Here is a 19719-nt window from a genome sequence, read left to right as displayed (position 1 = left end):
AAAAAACAGAAATAATAGGCTTAATGAGTGTCTGCTTGGGGGGCTGATGTTTGGGCATTAGTGTAAGAATTTTCAGATAGATACTCACATCAAAGAAATTACTGTTTTCTGACTTCTGGATTCGTAACCGCATTGTCAGTGCTTGAAATGCTAGAAGTTTGACTTCCAGATAGCCTTAGGAAGCACACTTTTATCTCTCTGGACTTCAAATTCCTCTTTACAAAATGAGGAGGTTGATTATGTACCACTGCAAGTATTTAAAACAGAGGGGATTGAAGGCACGGAATGGGTAACACAGGTGATGGAGAAGCGGAGAGTTGAACAGGTGATGATGTCATAACCCAGATATTAGCAACAACAGGAAGCCAATACCACCTTTAGGGTGGAGAACAAAGAGAAGATGGTGGTACTGCTGGAACTCAGGACGGTCCATAAGCCAACAAAGCCTGAAGCATGGAGAGCCTGTACAGTGGGAGCTGGAGCCACGTGATAAATTCACCTGCTGCCAGAGCATCAGCCCAAGGCCGAGGGAGGAGGGAAAACACCCTGGCTTCTCCCAACCTCCCTTGGGGCTCTCACCAGTGCCTCCGCTGGCTAAAGTCAGTGAGAAGCTAGCAAACACAAGACTTTGGTAAACCACAGCCTTCGTGGGTCAGCCCCTCCGTGATAGAGAACACAGCAGCAGAAGCACACAAAAAAAGGAACTCAGGCAGAGCAGGTCCAAGACCATCATAGTCTAGATCAAAGGCATCTACATTTTTTTCAGAAGTAGGTCACAAGAAAATAACATAATTGGGAAGACTGTTTGAACTGTTGATAATGGTAGCTAGAGAAGATCAATGATTATCATATAAACATGGACTTTACTCAGAAATAAGGCAAATGTATACCAAGGCATTATTCATACTCATGATCTCTTGATTCATCAGATGGGTCTGGTGTAACTAGCTGAATTCAGATAGTTCAAAATTATATAATTAATAAAACTCATTTCCATCATATCTGCTAACATGATTCCTGTTAGCTGCCACCCATTCAGCATGAGCTAATTTGTGTGTGTGATTTTGTTTCATCATTTTGTGTGTGTGTGTGTGGTACGCGGGCCTCTCACTGTTGTGGCCTCTCCCGTTGCGGAGTACAGGCTCCGGACGTGCAGGCTCAGCGGCCATGGCTCACGGGCCTAGCTGCTCCGCGGCACGTGGGATCTTCCCAGACCAGGGCACGAACCCGTGTCCCCTGCATCGGCAGGCGGACTCTCAACCACTGTGCCACCAGGGAAGCCCCTGGTCATTTATTTTAAGTTAACCAAAAGCTCCAGGCAGCCAGGACCCAGAGCGGGGGTAGCTGCACTGCTCTGAGGACCTCTTACTGGATGCTGGGCCAAGACACCTCAATTCCTCCTAATTTAATAGTCCCTATTTCTCCAGGGTAAGAGCACCTTCCACTGAGGAAAGGCTCCCAAAAGCTTTAAGGAGGTAGTGCATCTGTCACATGGTCATGCCAACATTGTCAGCCCCCACCAGGCCAAGGGGTACTGACTCTTGCCTAGGAAGTTCTTTAAGCCTAGTTCTTACAGTCACACAAATGATTCATAAGGGAGCTCAGAACCGCTGAGAACTTCCTGGAGCCATAAACACTTATCCATCTCTAGACCTTTGGGGCACCAAACTTCTAAAATGAAATCTTTGGATGTCAAATAAAGCTAAGCCAAAAGTGAAACTCCTCAACCCCATCATCCTGGTTTGTTCTCTAGAATAGGGGTCCCCAACCGGTCCACGCCCTGTTCGGAAATGAGCCGCACAGCAGGAGGTGAGCGCTGGGCCAGCGAGCAAAGCTTCATCTGTCGCTCCCCATCGCTCGCGTTACCGCCTGAACCATTCCTGCCCACCCCCCCGCCACCGGTCCGTAGAAAAACTGTCTTCCACGAAACTGGTCCCTGGTGCCAAAATGGTTGGGACCGCTGCTCTAGAAGCCTGCTGGGCACTGCATGTCAGCCAACTATGCTGAAGGCACACAGTTGAAGCCTAGCACTTCTGTGTTTCATGAGCAGCACTTTAATGTCCCCCCCAAAAGGATATGAGTTAAAAATGACCAACATAAACACGAGCTTGTGTTTTTCTCTATTCTCTTAAGGAAAGGGTATAATTCCATAACTACAAAGCCCCTGTTACCATCCTTCAGATTCTCCTCCTCTGAATCCAGAGTTCCAGCCAAGGGTGACGTAGTAACTTTGGTTCCAGGAGGGCAATGAGATGGCTGAGTGGAGAGCATCGCATTTCAGCCTTAGCTCAATAAAGTCGACCCAGCAAAAACAGAAGCACTTATCAGTGAGGTGACAGACAAACAAAATTTTCTTTGTGGCTTAAAAACTATACTCCCATGCACCCCATTTTAAGAATTTAGGAAAGAGTGAAGCAACCTAAATGTCCATAGACAGATGAATGGATAAAGAAATGTGGTACATGTATACAATGTACAATGGAATATTACTCAGCCATAAAGAAGAATGAAATAATGCCATTTGCAGCCACATGAATGGACCTAGAGATGATCATACTAAGTGAAGCAAGCCAGAGAGGGAAAGACAAATATCATAGGATTTATATGTGCCATCTAAAAAAAAAAGATACAAATCAACTTATTTATAAAATAGAAATAGACCCACAGACATAGAAAGCAAACTTATGGTTACCAAAGGGGATGGGGGGGATAAATTAGGAGTCTGGGATTAACATGTACACACTACTATATATAAAATAGATAGCGGCTTCCCTAGTGGCACAGTGGTTAGGAATCCGCCTGCCAATGCAGGGGACACGGGTTTGAGCATTGGTACGGGAAGATCCCACAAGCTGAGGAGCAACAAAACCCGTGCGCCACAACTACTGAGCCTGCACTCTAGAGCCTGCGAGCCACAACTACTGACACTGCATGCCACAACTACTGAAGTCCGCGTGCCTACAGCCCGTGCTCTGCAACAAGAGAAGCCACTGCAACGAGAAGCCCATGCACCGCAACGAAGAGTAGCCCCCGCTCGCCGCAACTAGAGAAAGACTGGGTGCAGCAACGAAGACCCAATGCAGCCAAAAATATAGAAATTTATTTTTAAAAATAAACAAAAATTTTAAAAAATAGATAACCAACAAGGACCTACTGTACAGCACAGGGAGCTATACTCAATATTTTGTAATAACCTATAAGGGAAAAGAATCTGAAAACATAGAGAGCTGAATCACTGTGCTGTACATCTGAAACTAACACAACATTGTAAATCAACTATACTTCAATTAAAAAAAAAGAATTTAGGAAGGAGTAAATATGGCCAACTGTCAGGTTAAGGAAAGAAATCCATGAAACTAGGTGGGAAAATTTATCTGAGAGGAAATTTTTTAAAGGAAGGTATTTAAGGCAATATAAAGGTTTATCTTGTTTAAATTTAACATTTAATGGTTGGAAGGTTAAAGTTTGGGAACAAGAATTGCTGCTATTCGCCTAGAAGCAAATGATTATATTTTAAAGAACTTTACCCTCTCAAAGGTCTTTGAGGAGACCTGTCATAATGTCAAGCCCTGATCTTTTTCTTGAAAGGAGGCAAGAGACATAAGAATTAACTCTATAGAATGGCACTGTGTCACAGTGCTCTCAGGGCAGCTAAAAAGAAGGAAAGAGCAGACAGCAAGTCTGAAAAGGACAGAGGGGAAGGGGCCTCTCAGATTTCAAGATAAGTTCACTTGACAGAAAAACAGGATGTTGACTCTGTGATGAGGGGACTTCAGATCATTACCTCTATTACAGGCTGGGGTCCTGCAGTTGATTTCTCTCCCTCTCTCTCTCTGTCTCTCTGTCTCTGTCTCTCTGTCTCTCTGTCTGTCTCTCTCTCTCTCTGTCTCTGTCTCTGTCTCTCTCTCTCCCCTTATGCCCTTCCTCCACCCAACCTCATTTTTCTCTGCAGGAAGGAGATAATTAACAAGCGTCCCTAAATGGAGGCCCCTGTAATCATTCCTTAATGCATTTTCCAACGAAGTTACCAAGAATCTGGGACTTTCTAAACCAGTTCAACATATGGGCCCAAAAAAGAAAATTTACACTTACGGCTACTGTCAATGGCCTTTCCACAGTTAAATGTGTTTTCTTCAATCTTGTGCTACTATTTAAAAGAGCCAGTTCTACAGAAAACTGTCCCTCTGGAGAAAGTGCTGTGATTTCCAGTGTGAGAGGGCAACAGCGCACTTTAAGGCAATTGATCTCAAAGGGAGCAAAACACACCAACACCCAAGAGGAAGAGCGGCCACAGGAGAGGCAGCCACCTGCCTTCCACAAAGATGTTCTGGGTGGACACAGGGGAGAGCTTAGCTGAAAGAAAACATGGGGAGGAAAAGGAGTTCAGCATCAAAAAGCACCTAAGCACCGACTTGATACCAAATAGGAAGTTAATATCATCATTTCCAAGATGAAAGGAAGAGTTTTAAGTTGTCAGACCCAACTTTCTTAACTTTAATTTTTTTTCTACAGTAGACTCTCTCAGCTCTGGGGGCACACTGGAATCACCTGGGGAGTTTTAAGCTTTAAATCTGATGTCTGCTCCCATGTCGAACCAATTAAAGAAGACTAAATGAGGGAAAGGCACAAGCACAGGGAGCTTTAAACAACTCCCCAGATGATTCTAATGTGACAGGAGGGTCGAGATCCACGAGACTCCACCATCCTCGCCTTGATCAAGCAGCCACACTTGGAACATCTCCACTGACAAGGAATTCACTACCCTCCATGGAAACCCATTCCATGTTAAGACCATTCTGATTTTTCAAGGTTTTTCCTACGTTGAAGTTAAACCTGCATTTTGTACCATCCCTCAATTTGTCCTTGTTCTGCCCAGAAGCACCATGGAAATCTACCCAATCCGTATATCAAATTCTGGAATGATACAAACCCGGAGAGCTTCTTTGATAGCACAGTTGACAGGCTGAGGACAAATTGAACAAAATGAAATCCAACAGGTATCCACAACCTTTTTTCCTTGGGGCTAAGAAAGTATAGCACAAGGAGAGGATGGGAGAGAAAGGGCGTTAGCAGCAGGAGTTACATGATGGATTTCTGGGGTAGGGATGGAGGGCTGGGGGGCAATAACTCCACCTGAGTCATCAGGGTGATGTGGTTGCCGAAAACCCTCGTGCTCTCCCAGGCTGCATCCATAGACATGAGATCTCCAGAAGAGGGTTAATGAGGAGACACACCGGTAGGAGAGAATAGGTGACCACGCTTCAAAAGCGATAGAGAAATACAGAGAGAAATGAACCCAACAGTGAAAGATTTTTGAAGGTTCAAATAAAGAACTGGTAGGGGGAAGGCCGATGAAAAAGAAAGCATTAAAGTGAGGAAGAGGAAACTAGCATTTGAGTATATACTCTGTGCCAGCTGCCCTACATACATCACTTCAGATAATCATCAAGACAGCCTCTGATACATATAACTGATTCACTTTGTTATACAGCAGAAACTAACACAACATTGTAAAGCAATTAAACTCCAATAAAGATGTTAAAAAAAAAAAGACAGCCTCTGAAGTTACCTAATTAATGAGAAGATATTTACAGAGCCTCAAGGGATAAAACTAGAAAGAAGGGGTGGGTTTGGAGCTCTAAAAAAGACAGGTATCTTCAATTTTTTTGCTTTCCTTTTCTTTCTGGGGCTCCTTCAAAGACTGAGATGATTACACGCCTCACTTGGTGGGACTCAGTTTATTGGTCCACACAGACTCCTCTCTTATTTATTCATTAACTCCTTTGTCTCTTCACATGTATATTTGTAAATCCCCATGGCCCACCAGCATTTCTCTGCCTCTTCGTAAACAATGTATATTCTTTTATTTGCATATGTTCTTGTAAAATTTTGTATGTATTCTGTAAATTTTCTCTTCCCATACTTCACCATTTTCCACTAGAGTTTGTACCTCTTTCTTGTTAATTTGCAATAGTTTTCAGATATCAGTCCCTTGTTGGCATTAGCACTTTATTTATAATGTCTGTTAACATTCTAATCTTTGTATCAACAATAACATTGCCCAGGTGGAATCGAAAACAACTTTTTTTTTAAAGATTTCACATTTGAGGATTTAGTTAATAAATCCTTCCCCACCTTAAGATCACAAAGAAATTGTACATTTTCTTCTAATAACTGTATAGTTTAAACTTTCACATTTAGGTCTTTCATTCTTCTGGAATCTGCCTTTGTATATGGTGTTACAACAAGGTCAATCTTATCCTGTTCTGTATAATATGCCGGTTCATCCAGTAGTATACTACACAATCCTTCCTTTCCCCATTGACTTGTGGTGCCACCTTTACGATATATTAATTTCCAATCAATATACAAATCACACTGAGCTCTCTATTCTGTTCCATTGCTCAATTTGTCTGTCCTTGTACCAATATCACACTGTTTTCATTACTATGGCTTTGTAGCATGTCTTAATATCTGCCAGGGAATGTTATTCCGTTTACTTTTCTTTTGCAAGATTGGCTTACGATGAAAAGGTGCGGGAGATCGGCTGTACGACATTCTGCTTATAGTTAGCAATACTGCACCGTACATTTGTTAGGAGCATAGATCTCATGTGTTTACAATTTTTAAAAAGATATTGGTTTACTATTTGTGGACTTTCATTATTCTGTATAAATGTTCAAGTAAAGGCTATCAAATTCATCAAAAAATCCAAATAGAATTTTTATCAGGATTGAATTGAAATTATAGATAATTTAGGGAAAATTGCCATCTTCATTATATTATTAGTCATTTCATCCAAGAGCATGAAATGTTTCTCCATTTATTCAGATCATCTTCTATGCCTTTTCTTTACATTTTAATTTTTTCCCCACAGAGCATGTGCATAGTCTTGGATAAATTAACTCCTAGATACAGTCTGTCTTGCAGAAATTCCTACATATGCACCGATAGACAAATGATATCAGTAGAACAGAGAAGCCTCTGGCTAATATGGGATTTTCCCAACACCGTTCATATCCTATGCTATCCAGCCACAGCAGCTGTATGCTAAACAGCTAACCCAGCTGCCTTTGGCTCCTCCAGTCAAGACCCTTCACTATCTTGGTCTGTCCTTCATCTGCTTCAGGTCCCCAGTGTGTGGTAGCCAGTACCTCCCTAGACCTCAGTCTTTAACCCTAGCACCACAGATAGGTCAGAAGACCCTGTTTCTTCCCAGCCAGTTGTTTACCTTCCCAGTTGAGCGGTTCAAGCAGGTCCTGTTCTCAGGGAGTGCCCCAGGGAAGCAGATTTCAACTCAGACCAAGGAAGGGCTTTCTCACCCAACTGCCCTAGGAGGGAGCGGTACAGTCCCTTCTCTCTGCCTCAGTTTCCTCTAATCGGGAGGTCCTGGTGTGGCATTGAGTCTCCACATACCAGCCGAGGTCTCCAATCCTGAGTACACAGAGCTCTCGCCTGCTGGGGAGGTTGAGGAAGAAGGGAGCGGGAAGAACCTGGCACCTTGGTGACACACCTTTGGACTCAGTAGGCAAAGGCCAGGCTCCAATGTCTGCCCACTGCTGAGGGAGCCGCCCCTCCTGGCAGAGGGTGCGCTCATAGACACACTGTGAAGCTTAGTTCTTAACTCTGGATCCATAAAATGAGTCAGGCAGTTTTTATTCTCTTCCATTGTCTGGAATATCCAGTGTAGGTTAGAAAACAACTGTTTCTTGAAAGTTTCTTAGAATTTACCTGTAAAACAATCTAAGCTTGGGGTTCCAGGGAGGGGAAGTTGTTAAATGCCATTGCAATTTATTTCATATGTATGACTCTATTTCAGTTTTCTATATTTGTGCTAGTTGTGACATTTTATATTTTTCAAGGAATGTATCCATTTCATCTACATTTTGAGTTCACTCACATACAGTCATTCACAGTAGAGAAAAAGCCATAATTGGATAAGTAGCATGCAAACGTTAGAAATCAGCCATGTAAATGAAGAGGTGTTTAATTGTGAGACTAAATGAAATGTCCAGGACGAGCTTCTATAACCATGGACGGAGAGTTGCAGAGTTGCACAGTTCAAATTCATCCTGGCTAGCTGCATTGTGATGCCATCTAGTGGTAATTGTCCACTAGGGCTTCATTATAGATGGTAACAATGCTAGGACTCAGGCTAGCCAAAACTTCCAGGTCACTGGCAGAAATGCTAGGAATTTCCCAGTTCGCTGGTTACCCATTGTTGCAGATTTGGCCTAATGGGACTTCTCCCTTTGAGGCCCCTTCAAAGATTGCTGTTGCCCCCCAACCCTACCCTCACACCCCCAACATGGTCCTCCCAGAAAAGATAAAACCTTAAGCCCACAGCCATTTGAGAACATGGGCAGGATACATCATCAATACTGATATATCAAGCTCATACTATTGTGAGATGTTTCTGTAATCTTTTATTACTATTTTTTAATATTCCTGTTGTATCTGTATTTATCTGACCATTCTCTTTCTGTATCATATTTAATTTTATCAACCTTCTTTTTCCTCGACACTTTTGTTAGAGTTTGTCAATCTCATTTATCTAGTCAAAGAAACAGCCTTTGACTTTGTTAATTTTTCTATTGCTTTATTGAGCTATAAAGGGTTTTTTAATTAGTATATAATTCTTATACCAACAAACTCATCCTTTTTAAAGTGTACAATTCACTGGTCTTTTGGTATATTTACAAGAATGTGCAACTATTATCACTATTTAATTTCAGAACATTTTTGTTACCCCAAGAGAGCACCCATACACATTAGTCAGCATTTTCCATTTCCTTCTTTTGCTCACTGATCTGCTTTATGTCTCCATAAATTTCCTATCCTGGATCAATCACATAAATGGAATCATGCAATATGTAGTCTTTTATGGCTGGCTTCTTTCACTCAGCGTAATGTTATAAAGGTTCACCCATGTTGTAGCAGCTATCAGTACCTCTTCCTTTTTATGGTGGACTATTATTCCATTGCATGCATATAGCATATTTTGTTCATCCATTCATTAGTTGATGGACATTTGAGTTTCTGCTTTTGGGCTATTATGAATTATACTGCTACAAACATTCATGTACAAGTTTTTGTGTGGACATATGTTCTCAGTTCTTCTGAGTATATAACTAGGAGTCAAATGGTTGGGTCATGTGATAAATCTATGTTTAACTATTTGAGGAACTGCCTAACTTTTCCACAGTGGCAAAACCATTTTACATCCCCATCAGCAAAATGAATAAGGGTTTCAATTTCTCCACATCCTAGTGGCTATGAAGAGGTATCTCATTATGGTTTTGATTTGAATTTCCCTAATGACAAATGATGTTGAGCATCTTTTCACATGCTTATTGGCATTTGTATATCTTCTTTGGATAATGGTCTATTCAAATTCTTTGCCCGTTTTTATTTGGGTTATTTGTCTCTTTATTGTTGATTTGTAAGAGTTACTTATATATTCTGGATACTGGACTTTTATCCACTTCCTTTGAACAATTTCTTTGGCCAAGATTTTATGAGTAAACTCAGGGAATAGCAGCATTTAGAGGAGGCAGTAAATGAGGAATAGTGCCAGTCAGCTTACGTATGTTTTTATCAACTGTTTACCCCATCAGGGCTCTGGCATTGCCTGGATTTTACCATCCCAGCACCGAAGATTTGGGTCTTCGATAAGATTTCTGCAATAAACCCCTATTTTTAGTCCATGATCTTGAGGATATTCCTGATCCATCCGTACTTCATCCGTAAAATGGAGATACTATCCTTGATGCTTCTTTTGAGGACTATATGATATAATGCACTCGGCTTATAGTTGAAATAATAGATTCTCCTCCTCTCATTTTAATGTTTATTCCCACATTCTGCCTTCCAAATTCTTAATCTCACATATTCTCACTGTTTAAATATAATGAAGGTTTTCTTCCCATACTGACTTTGTTTGGCCTGCCATGGGAAGAAGTACTTTTGCCTAGCTAGATATGTATGTTGGATATATAAATATTATGTATGTATGTAGCTATCTATCACCAGCCTTCTAGCATGACTTTATGTCCCACAAAGTTAAAAACCAGCCCTAAGTTAAAAGCTAGCCTTCTTTTCTGATTGCATTTCTGAATATGGCCTGTGGCTTATCATTTATTTCCCAGACATTGCTGAATGAACTTTTATCCTGAAGCTTCATGTGTTTAAAAGAATATTAACATAAAAGAATCCTCACTAGAGCTCTGAGGAAGATATATTACTCCATTTTTTTCTAGACATCTAGTAGCAGAAAGCACATATTTTATTAAAAAGATTCAAAAGACTATTGTTTACAAAAATGACTCACGAGGGCTTCCCTGGTGGTGCAGTGGTTGAGAGTCCGCCTGCCGATGCAGGTGACACAGGTTCATGCCCCGGTCCAGGAAGATCCCACATGCCGCAGAGCGGCTGGGCCCATGAGCCATGGCCGCTGAGCCTGCGCATCCGGAGCCTGTGCTCTGCGGCGGGAGAGGCCACAACAGTGAGAGGCCCGTGTACTGCAAAAAAAAAAAAAAGACTCACAGAAACCTGATTCAAAATTGATTTCTTAAACATTATAGTGGGAAAAATAAGTCATAGAGTGGACATATGAGGAACTGGGGAATCCTTTTTTAGTCAGTGTCTGATATACCCAATCTTCTAAAAATCAATTTCAGTCTTGACCATTCTGGGATAGTTTGATAGGGAAGCTATTCAGCCAAAAAGGATGCTCAATAAGGAATCGTTAGCTCAGCATATAATATCCACACAAGGGAAGGGGTAATTTTAGAAAATTAAGAGCCCCGATGGACTTAGTTGATATTTATAGGATATTCCATCCAAAAACAACAGAATACACATTTTTCTCAAGTGCTCATGGAACAGTCTCCAGGATAGATCATATCTTGGGTCACAAATCAAGCCTCGGTAAATTTAAGAAAATTGAAATTGTATCAAGTATCTTTTCCGACCACAATGCTATGAGACTAGACATCAATTACAGGAAAAGAGCTGTAAAAAATACAAACACATGGAGGCTAAACAATACACTACTCAATAACGAAGTGATCACTGAAGAAATCAAAGAGGAAATCAATACCTAGAAACAAATGACAATGGAGACACGACGACCCAAAACCTATGGGATGCAGCAAAAGCAGTTCTAAGAGGGAAGTTTATAGCAATACAATCCCACCTTAAGAAACAGGAAACATTTCGAGTAAACAACCTGACCCTGCACCTAAAGCAATTAGAGAAAGAAGAACAAAAAACCCCCAAAGTTAGCAGAAGGAAAGAAATCATAAAGATCAGATCAGAAAGAAATGAAAAAGAAATGAAGGAAAGGATAGCAAAGATCAACCAAACTAAAAGCTGGTTCTGTGAGAAGATAAACAAAATTGACAAACCATTAGCCAGACTCAACAAGAAAAGAAGGGAGAAGACTCAAATCAATAGAATTAGAAATGAAAAAGGAGAAGTAACAACTGACACTGCAGAAATACAAAAGATCATGAGAGATTATTATAAGCAACTCTATGCCAATAAAATGGACAACCTGGAAGAAATGGACAAATTCTTAGAAATGCACAACCTGCCAAGACTGACTCAGGAAGAAATAGAAAATATGAATAGACCAATCACAAGCACTGAAATTGAAACTGTGATTAAAAATCTTCCATCAAACAAAAGCCCAGGACCAGATGGCTTCACAGGCGAATTCTATCAAACATTTAGAGAAGAGCTAACACCCATTCTTCTCAAACTCTTCCAAACAATATCAGAGGAAGGAACACTCCCAAACTCATTCTACGAGGCCACCATCACCTTGATACCAAAACCAGACAAGGATGTCACAAAGAAAGAAAACTACAGGACAATATCACTGATGAACATAGATGCAAAAATCCTCAACAAAATACTAGCAAACAGAATCCAACAGCACATTAAAAGGATCATACACCATGATCAAGTGGGGTTTATTCCAGGAATGCAAGGATTCTTCAATATACGCAAATCAATCAATGTGATACACCATGTTAACAAGTTGAAGGAGAAAAACCATATGATCATCTCAATAGATGCAGAGAAAGCTTTCGACAAAATTCAACACCAATTTATGATAAAAACCCTGCAGAAAGTAGGCATAGAGGGAACTTTCCTCAACATAATAAAGGCCATATATGACAAACCCACAGCCAACATCGTCCTCAATGGTGAAAAACTGAAACCATTTCCACTAAGATCAGGAACAAGACAAGGCTGCCCACTCTCTCACCACTCTTATTCAACATAGTTTTGGAAGTTTTAGCCACAGCAATCAGAGAAGAAAAGGAAATAAAAGGAATCCAAATTGGAAAAGAAGAAGTAAAGCTGTCACTGTTTGCAGATGACATGATACTATACATAGAGAATCCTAAAGATGCTACCGAAAAACTACTAGAGCTAATCAATGGATTTGGTAAAGTAGCAGGATACAAAATTAATGTACAGAAATCTCTGGCATTCCTGTACACTAATGATGAAAAATCTGAAAATGAAATCAAGAAAACACTCCCATTAACCATTGCAACAAAAAGAATAAAATATCTAGGAATAAACCTACCTAAGGAGACAAAAGACCTGTATGCAGAAAATTATAAGACACTGATGAAAGAAATTAAAGATGATACAAATAGATGGAGAGATATACCATGCTCCTGGATTGGAAGAATCACTATTGTGAAAATGACTCTACTACCCAAAGCAATCTACAGATTCAATGCAATCCCTATCAAACTACCACTGGCATTTTTCACAGAACTAGAACAAAAAATTTCAAAATTTGTTTGGAAAACAAAAGACCCCGAATAGCCAAAGCAATCTTGAGAACGAAAAACGGAGCTGGAGGAATCAGGCTCCCTGACTTCAGACTATACTACAAAGCTACAGTAATTAAGACAGTCTGGTACTGGCATAAAAACAGAAAGATAGATCAGTGGATCAGGATAGAAAGCCCAGAGATAAACCCACGCACATATGGCCAACTTATCTTTGATAAAGGAGGCAGGAATGTACAGTGGAGAAAGGACAGCCTCTTCAATAAGTGGTGCTGGGAAAACTGGACAGGGACATGTAAAAGTTTGAGATTAGATCATTCCCTAACACCATACACAAAAATAAGCTCAAAATGGATTAAAGACCTAAATGTAAGGCCAGAAACTATCAAACTCTTAGAGGAAAACATAGGTAGAACACTCTATGACATAAATCACAGCAAGATCCTTTCGGACCCACCTCCTAGAGAAATGGAAATAAAAACAAAGATAAACAAATGGGACCTAATGAAACTTCAAAGCTTTTGCACAGCAAAGGAAACCATAAACAAGACCAAAAGACAACCCTCAGAATGGGAGAAAATATTTGCAAATGAAGCAACTGACAAAGGATTAATCTCCAAAATTTATAAACAGCTCATGCAGCTCAATATCAAAAAAACAAACAACCCAATCCAAAAATGGGCAGAAGACTTAAATAGGCATTTCTCCAAAGAAGATATACAGACTGCCAACAAACACATGAAAGAATGCTCAACATCATTAATCATTAGAGAAATGCAAATCAAAACTACAATGCGATATCATCTCACACCAGTCAGAATGGCCATCATCAAGAAATCTAGAAACAATAAATGCTGGAGAGGGTGTGGAGAAAAGGGAACACTCTTGCACTGCTGGTGGGAATGTGAATTGGTACAGCCACTATGGAGAACAGTATGGAGGTTCCTTAAAAAACTAAAAATAGAACTACCATATGACCCAGCAATCCCACTACTAGGCATATACCCTGAGAAAACCATAATTCAAAAAGAGACATGTACCAAAATGTTCATTGCAGCTCTATTCACAATAGCCCGGAGCTGGAAACAACCTAAGTGTCCATCATCGGATGAATGGATAAAGAAGATGTGGCACATATATACAATGGAATATTACTCAGCCATAAAAAGAAACGAAACTGAGCTATTTGTAATGAGGTGGATAGAACTAGAGTCTGTCATACAGAGTGAAGTAAGTCAGAAAGAGAAAGACAAATACCGTATGCTAACACATATATATGGAATTTTTTAAAAAAATGTCATGAAGAACCTAGGGGTAAAACGGGAATAAAGACACAGACCTACTTGAGAATGGACTTGAGGATGTGGGGAGGGGAAGGGTAAGCTGTGACAAAGCGAAAGAGAGGCATGGACATATATACACTACCAAACGTAAGGTAGATAGATAGTGGGAAGCAGCCGCAGAGCACAGGGAGATCAGATTGGTGCTTTGTGACCGCCTGGAGGGGTGGGATGGGGAGGGTGGGAGGGAGGGAGATGCATGAGGGAAGGGATGTGGGAACAGATGTATATGTATGACTGATTCACTTTGTTATAAAGCAGAAACTAAAAAAAAAAAAAAAAAAAAAAAAAAAGAGCCCCATATCTCAAAGGTAAGGCATTCCTAAGGTGATATTTTTTTGTTTTGTATATGGTTTCTCTTTTATGCACATAAGGGTTCTCATTTTCAAAAGCGTTGGTTTGGCTTGAGGTAAAATTCGGTTACTTTTAATTTTGTATCTTTTCCATAGCGGTGTAACTCTGTGGTCAAAAAATCTTATTCACCCTTCATATGAATGTGGCTGACTCTTTTTTTTTTTTTTTTTGAATTTTTGAATTTTATTTTACTTATTTTTTTATACAGCTTTTTCTTATTAGTTATCTATTTTATACATATTAGTGTATATATATCAATCCCAATCTCCCAATTCATCCCACCACCACCACCCCCGAATGTGGCTGACTCTTCCTAACATTGTTTGGAGGAGGGGTGAGAACACTATTACTATTCTGTCCACATGGTAGCCACCTAAATTCTGGTTACACTGATGAAAGAAAATATTCATAAAATTCCATATTCCAATTGGAATTCCTTATACTACCAAATGAATTGACCTTAACGTGAAGAACACGTTACACATATAATGATTTGCTAGAGGGCCTTCATATCTACTCTTTATACCATTTGATTCTCATCACAAACATGCTATATAACTGATCCAAGGCTAAAAATGACTAGAACTCCCATGACTCTTCCTGCTGATGGTTTCTCTGAGCTGGTACAGAGTTAAAAATGTAATTTCTACAAATGAAAAATTGCCTTTACTGAAATTCAACAATTTCATGGTAATTATCCATCCATATTTCCTTTTTATTTGCTTTCATTTGGATAAAATTTCATTTAATATCATCAAATAAGTTTTCTTTGGGGCACAGTGATTTTCACATTGTCAACTAATAACCAGTCAGGTGTGTGTCTTGGTGTTTCCCAGAATCACCCTTTTTTCCTTTTCCTTTTCAAGTCAGTACTTTCCTTCTTAGCTTCAGGAATATTTTATACTGAAGAGGCAAAATATCTCCAAGATTTTTAGAAAAAGAAATTTTGTTCTTAAATCTGTGGCCAACTTTAGCTGCCAAAACTCAACCTCCTATTTACTCATTCACTACAGGAGAGCTTACAAACCAAGCTCTAATCTCACCAATTCACAAAGAGTTCTGGAAATCCCACATACCTGTGGGTGGGATCCACTGAAAGGAGGTAGACAGGTGGCTCTCCTACTTAAGCAGGCATCAGAATCACCTGGTAACTTGTTAAAACAAACTGCTGATTCAGTAGGTCTGATCTGGGCCCAAGAATTTGCATTTCTAGCAATTTCCTGGATGATGCTGATGCTGCTGATTCCATGACCATGATCTGAAAACCGCTGCATAAAATCCCTGTGCATTAACCTCCAATCTGGAAAGATACTGACTTTTCTCAACACACACCAACTTTAAGGTTAAAAAGATTAGAAAAACAGCGAAAACCCTCAAGAATTCGTTTGCAGCCCTCACCTACTCTAGAGATCCTGGATTCCATAATCACTTGCTAAAGTCACTGCTACTGATTCTATGGCCTTCTGGATTCTGGATCCTCTTCCCTTGCCAAGATTTTCAGAATTTTTCACATTCCCTCTGCTTCATTACTAGACCACTGTTGCCCTTGTCTCAGTATCACATTACTGTTACTGATCTTCTGATTCGGATAAAAGCCCAGTGAAGGAAAAACTTAGCTCCTTTTCTGAAGGCAGATGCAAACTGCTCACCAGGTCATGATTTCTCTAAAGCACTTTTAAGAGTTCAACACTTATTAGCAAGCCAGTAAGTCCCTCTTCATTTTAAAATCTCTCCATACTCAGAGGGAGGGGGCAACCTGGTATTAGCCTCTCTGGTTGCAAACACTTTAATAGCTTGTGAACAATTCTGAGAGGTAAAAACACATCCTCAGTAGACTAACGACTGCAATAGAGACAGCATAAGGGCAGGAAAGGTGGGAATGTGGCTGGACTCACATCCCCTTACAGTCATCTTAATTTATTCCTCTGCACTCCAAGCCATTTACAATACACTTAAAACATAGCTTAGGCTCTATTAGAGTCCCTGGCACAAAGCAGGTTTGCACAAAGCACGGTTTTTTTGGTCATGGAGCAAAATCATGTACTGATTACCTTATGTCTAATACTGTATGTGAGATAGTTCAGGGAGCAGTCATGAGTAATCGTTATCAAAGCAAAAAAACAAAAAACAAACCCTTTCTGAATGATCTTCTCACAGCTAACACAATGATTTAAGACAATGACAAAGCATATTAACAACTACAATTAATTTATGGTAAAAAGCAAGGATTTAAAAGCACCTTGTTAATACAAGGTAAAAACACACTGTATTAGATATCAGAGATCACCTGTTTCACTTGTGCAGCCCAGTCTCCATGTAACAGAGTCCGCGAGGAAAACTCAGTTGTTACAATATCCAAAATGATGTGGCCATCCTAGCGCCTAAGTAGACGGAGAACACGTGTCAGCCATGCTTGCTATTGTCTGGTTTTAGCTCCCTAATTTACACTTGCCATCTCTGAACCTCTAAGGCCTCTTCCCCTGTCACATTTGGAAAAAAGAAAACCTCATACTGTAGAGCAATGAAATTGATTTCCATTGGCCAAATATAACAGGAAGCCTTCTTGCTTCAAAAGCTCACCTCGGGGTTTCCCTCAGGGTCTTCCCTACCTCAGGCACCAGAGGCCACAGAAGCAAGAAAGGCCTTTGTCAGTCCACACACAGACCAGAATGAGTCAGGAGCGGCCTCTTCCGCTTTCCTCACCACCTTCCTCCCCTCTCGTTAGGAAAAGCTCTCATTTCAACACTTAACACTTGTTGACTGATGAGACCTCAGGGTAAATGAATGCCAATGCTTCATCTCAACCAGGTGTTTACTTTTATATAGCTTATCATGGGTTAGAGATTGAAATGCTTTCTCGCCTTACGGGGATTTTAGCCATCAGCAAGTAGATGGAGTTTGTAGGGAGCACCTAAGAACCACTTTCTGGAAATGGAGGGGAATGTGATGGGTAGGAGGCAAGAGCCACAGGACAGCAGTGCCCCAGAAACACAGCCTCGGGGACTGGAGCCCTTCTTTCCCCAGCACGAATATCTCGTGCAGTCTCAGCCTGAATGCAGAGGGTTTCCTTTCCTTTCCCACCCTTTGACCCCACCCAGCCCTGCACCAAGTACTCAGATGCCAGCCTCCTAGGCTCATTTGGACACATGGGGGTGTTTCTCGTTGTCACAAGGACTGCGGAGTAACCCTAGCATTTTCTAGACTTCCTTGCTCATCTTTCCAGACTGGGCACAGGGGGTCGGGATCACTCTATGTGTGCGGATCAAAGGCGGTAGCTTTGCATTATGGCGTGCATGTGTATGAGGGGGCTAATTTTATTTTCCTTCCAATGTTATTGAGATATAATTGACATATAGCACTATCTAAGTTTAAGGTGTACAGCGTAAAGATCTGCCTCTTCTACATCATGAAATTATTACCACAATAAGTTTAGTGACAACCATCGCCTCATATAGATAGAAAATAAAAGAAACATTTTTTTCCTTGTGATGAGAACTCTTAGGGTTTACTTTAACAACTTTCATATATAACATACAGCAGTGTTAATCATATGTATCATGTTGAACATTACATCCCTAGCACTTATTTATTTTATAACTGGAAGTTTGTACCTTGTTACCACCTTCAGATGCCCCCTCTCCCTACCCCTGCCTCTGGTAACCACAAATCTGATCTCTTGTTCTATGAGTTTGTTTGGGTTTGAAGTATTATTGGCCTACGACACTATGTTAGTTCCCATTACACAACATAGTGATTCAATATTTCTATACGTTCAAAATGATCACCACAATAAGTCTAGTTGCCATCTGTCACCATACAAAGATATTACATTACTATTGACTATATTCCCCACATTGAACATTTCATACTTGTGACTCATTTATTTTGTAACTGGAAGTTCATACTTCTTAATCTCCTTCTTTCTCTCATCCCCCTTCTTCCTTCCTCTCTGGCAACCACCCATTTGTTCTCTGTATCTATGATTCTGTTCCTGTTTTGCTATGTTTGTTCATTTGTTTTGTTTTTTAGGTTTCACATAAAGGGAAATCATACAGTATTTGTCTTTCTCTGTCGGACTTTTTTCACTTAGCATAATACCCTCTAGGTCCATCCATGTTGTCACAAATAGCAAGATTTCATTCTTTTTTATGGCTGAGTAATATTCCATTGTGTGTGTGTGTGTGTGTATATATATATATATCACATATTCTTTATCCATTCATCTATTCATGGGCACTTAGGTTGCTTCCATAACTTGGCTATTGTATATAATGCTACAATGAACAGTGAAGTACATACATCTTTTTGAACTAATTTTTCATTTTCTTTGAATAACTACCTAGAAGTGGAAATGCTGGATCATACAGTATTTTTTTTTTTTTTTTTTTTTTTTTTTTTTTTTTTTTGCGGTACACGGGCCTCTCACTGTTGTGGCCTCTCCCATCGCGGAGCACAGGCTCCGGACGCACAGGCTCAGCGGCCATGGCTCACGGGCCCAGCCGCTCCGCGGCACGTGGGATGCTCCCGGACCGGGGCACGAACCCTTCTCCCCTGCATCGGCAGGCGGACTCCCAGCCACCGCGCCACCGGGGAAGCCCCATACAGTATTTTTATTTTTATTTTTCTGAGGAAACTCCATACTCTTTTCCATAGTGGCTGCACCGATTTCCATCCCCACCAACAGTGCACAAGGATTCACTTTGCTCCACATCCTCGCCAACAGTTTTTATTTGTTGTTTTTTTGATAGCCATTCTGGCAGGTGTGAGGTGGTGGTATCTCATTGTGGCTTTGATTTACATTTCCTTGGTGATTAGTGACGTTGAGCATCTTTTCATGTGTCTGTTGGCCATCTATTTGTCTTCTTTGGAAAAATTTCTGTTCAGGTCCTCGCCCCTTTTTTAATTGGGTGGTTTGTTTTTTAGATATTGAATTGTATGAATTCTTTGTATATTTTGTATATTAACCCCTTATTGGATCTATCGTTTGCAAATATCTTCTCCCATTCAATAGGCAGTCTTTTCATTTTATTGATAGTTTCCTCCACTGTACAAAAGCTTTTTAGTTTGATGTAGTCCCATTTGTTTATTTCTGCTTTTGTTTCCCTGGCCTGAGGAGACATATCCAAAGAAATATTGCTAAGACCAATGTCAAAGAACATATACCTAAGTTTTCTTCTAGGAGCTCTATTGTTTTAGGTCTTACATTT

General features: G+C 40.3%; 1 protein-coding gene across 1 annotated transcript in view; it reads right to left on the bottom strand.

Moving 5' to 3' along the window:
* The window catches only part of LOC308615715 (zinc finger protein 112-like), a 195684-nt gene that overhangs the window by 26051 nt on the left and 149914 nt on the right, over window positions 1-19719 (bottom strand). The gene's annotated exons all lie outside the window — the stretch shown is intronic.

This window comes from Mesoplodon bidens (assembly GCF_964165515.1).
Source record: "Mesoplodon bidens genome assembly, chromosome: 4".
In the NCBI taxonomy this organism is placed as follows: domain Eukaryota; kingdom Metazoa; phylum Chordata; class Mammalia; order Artiodactyla; family Ziphiidae; genus Mesoplodon; species Mesoplodon bidens.
This window is presented reverse-complemented; position numbering and strand designations above follow the sequence as displayed.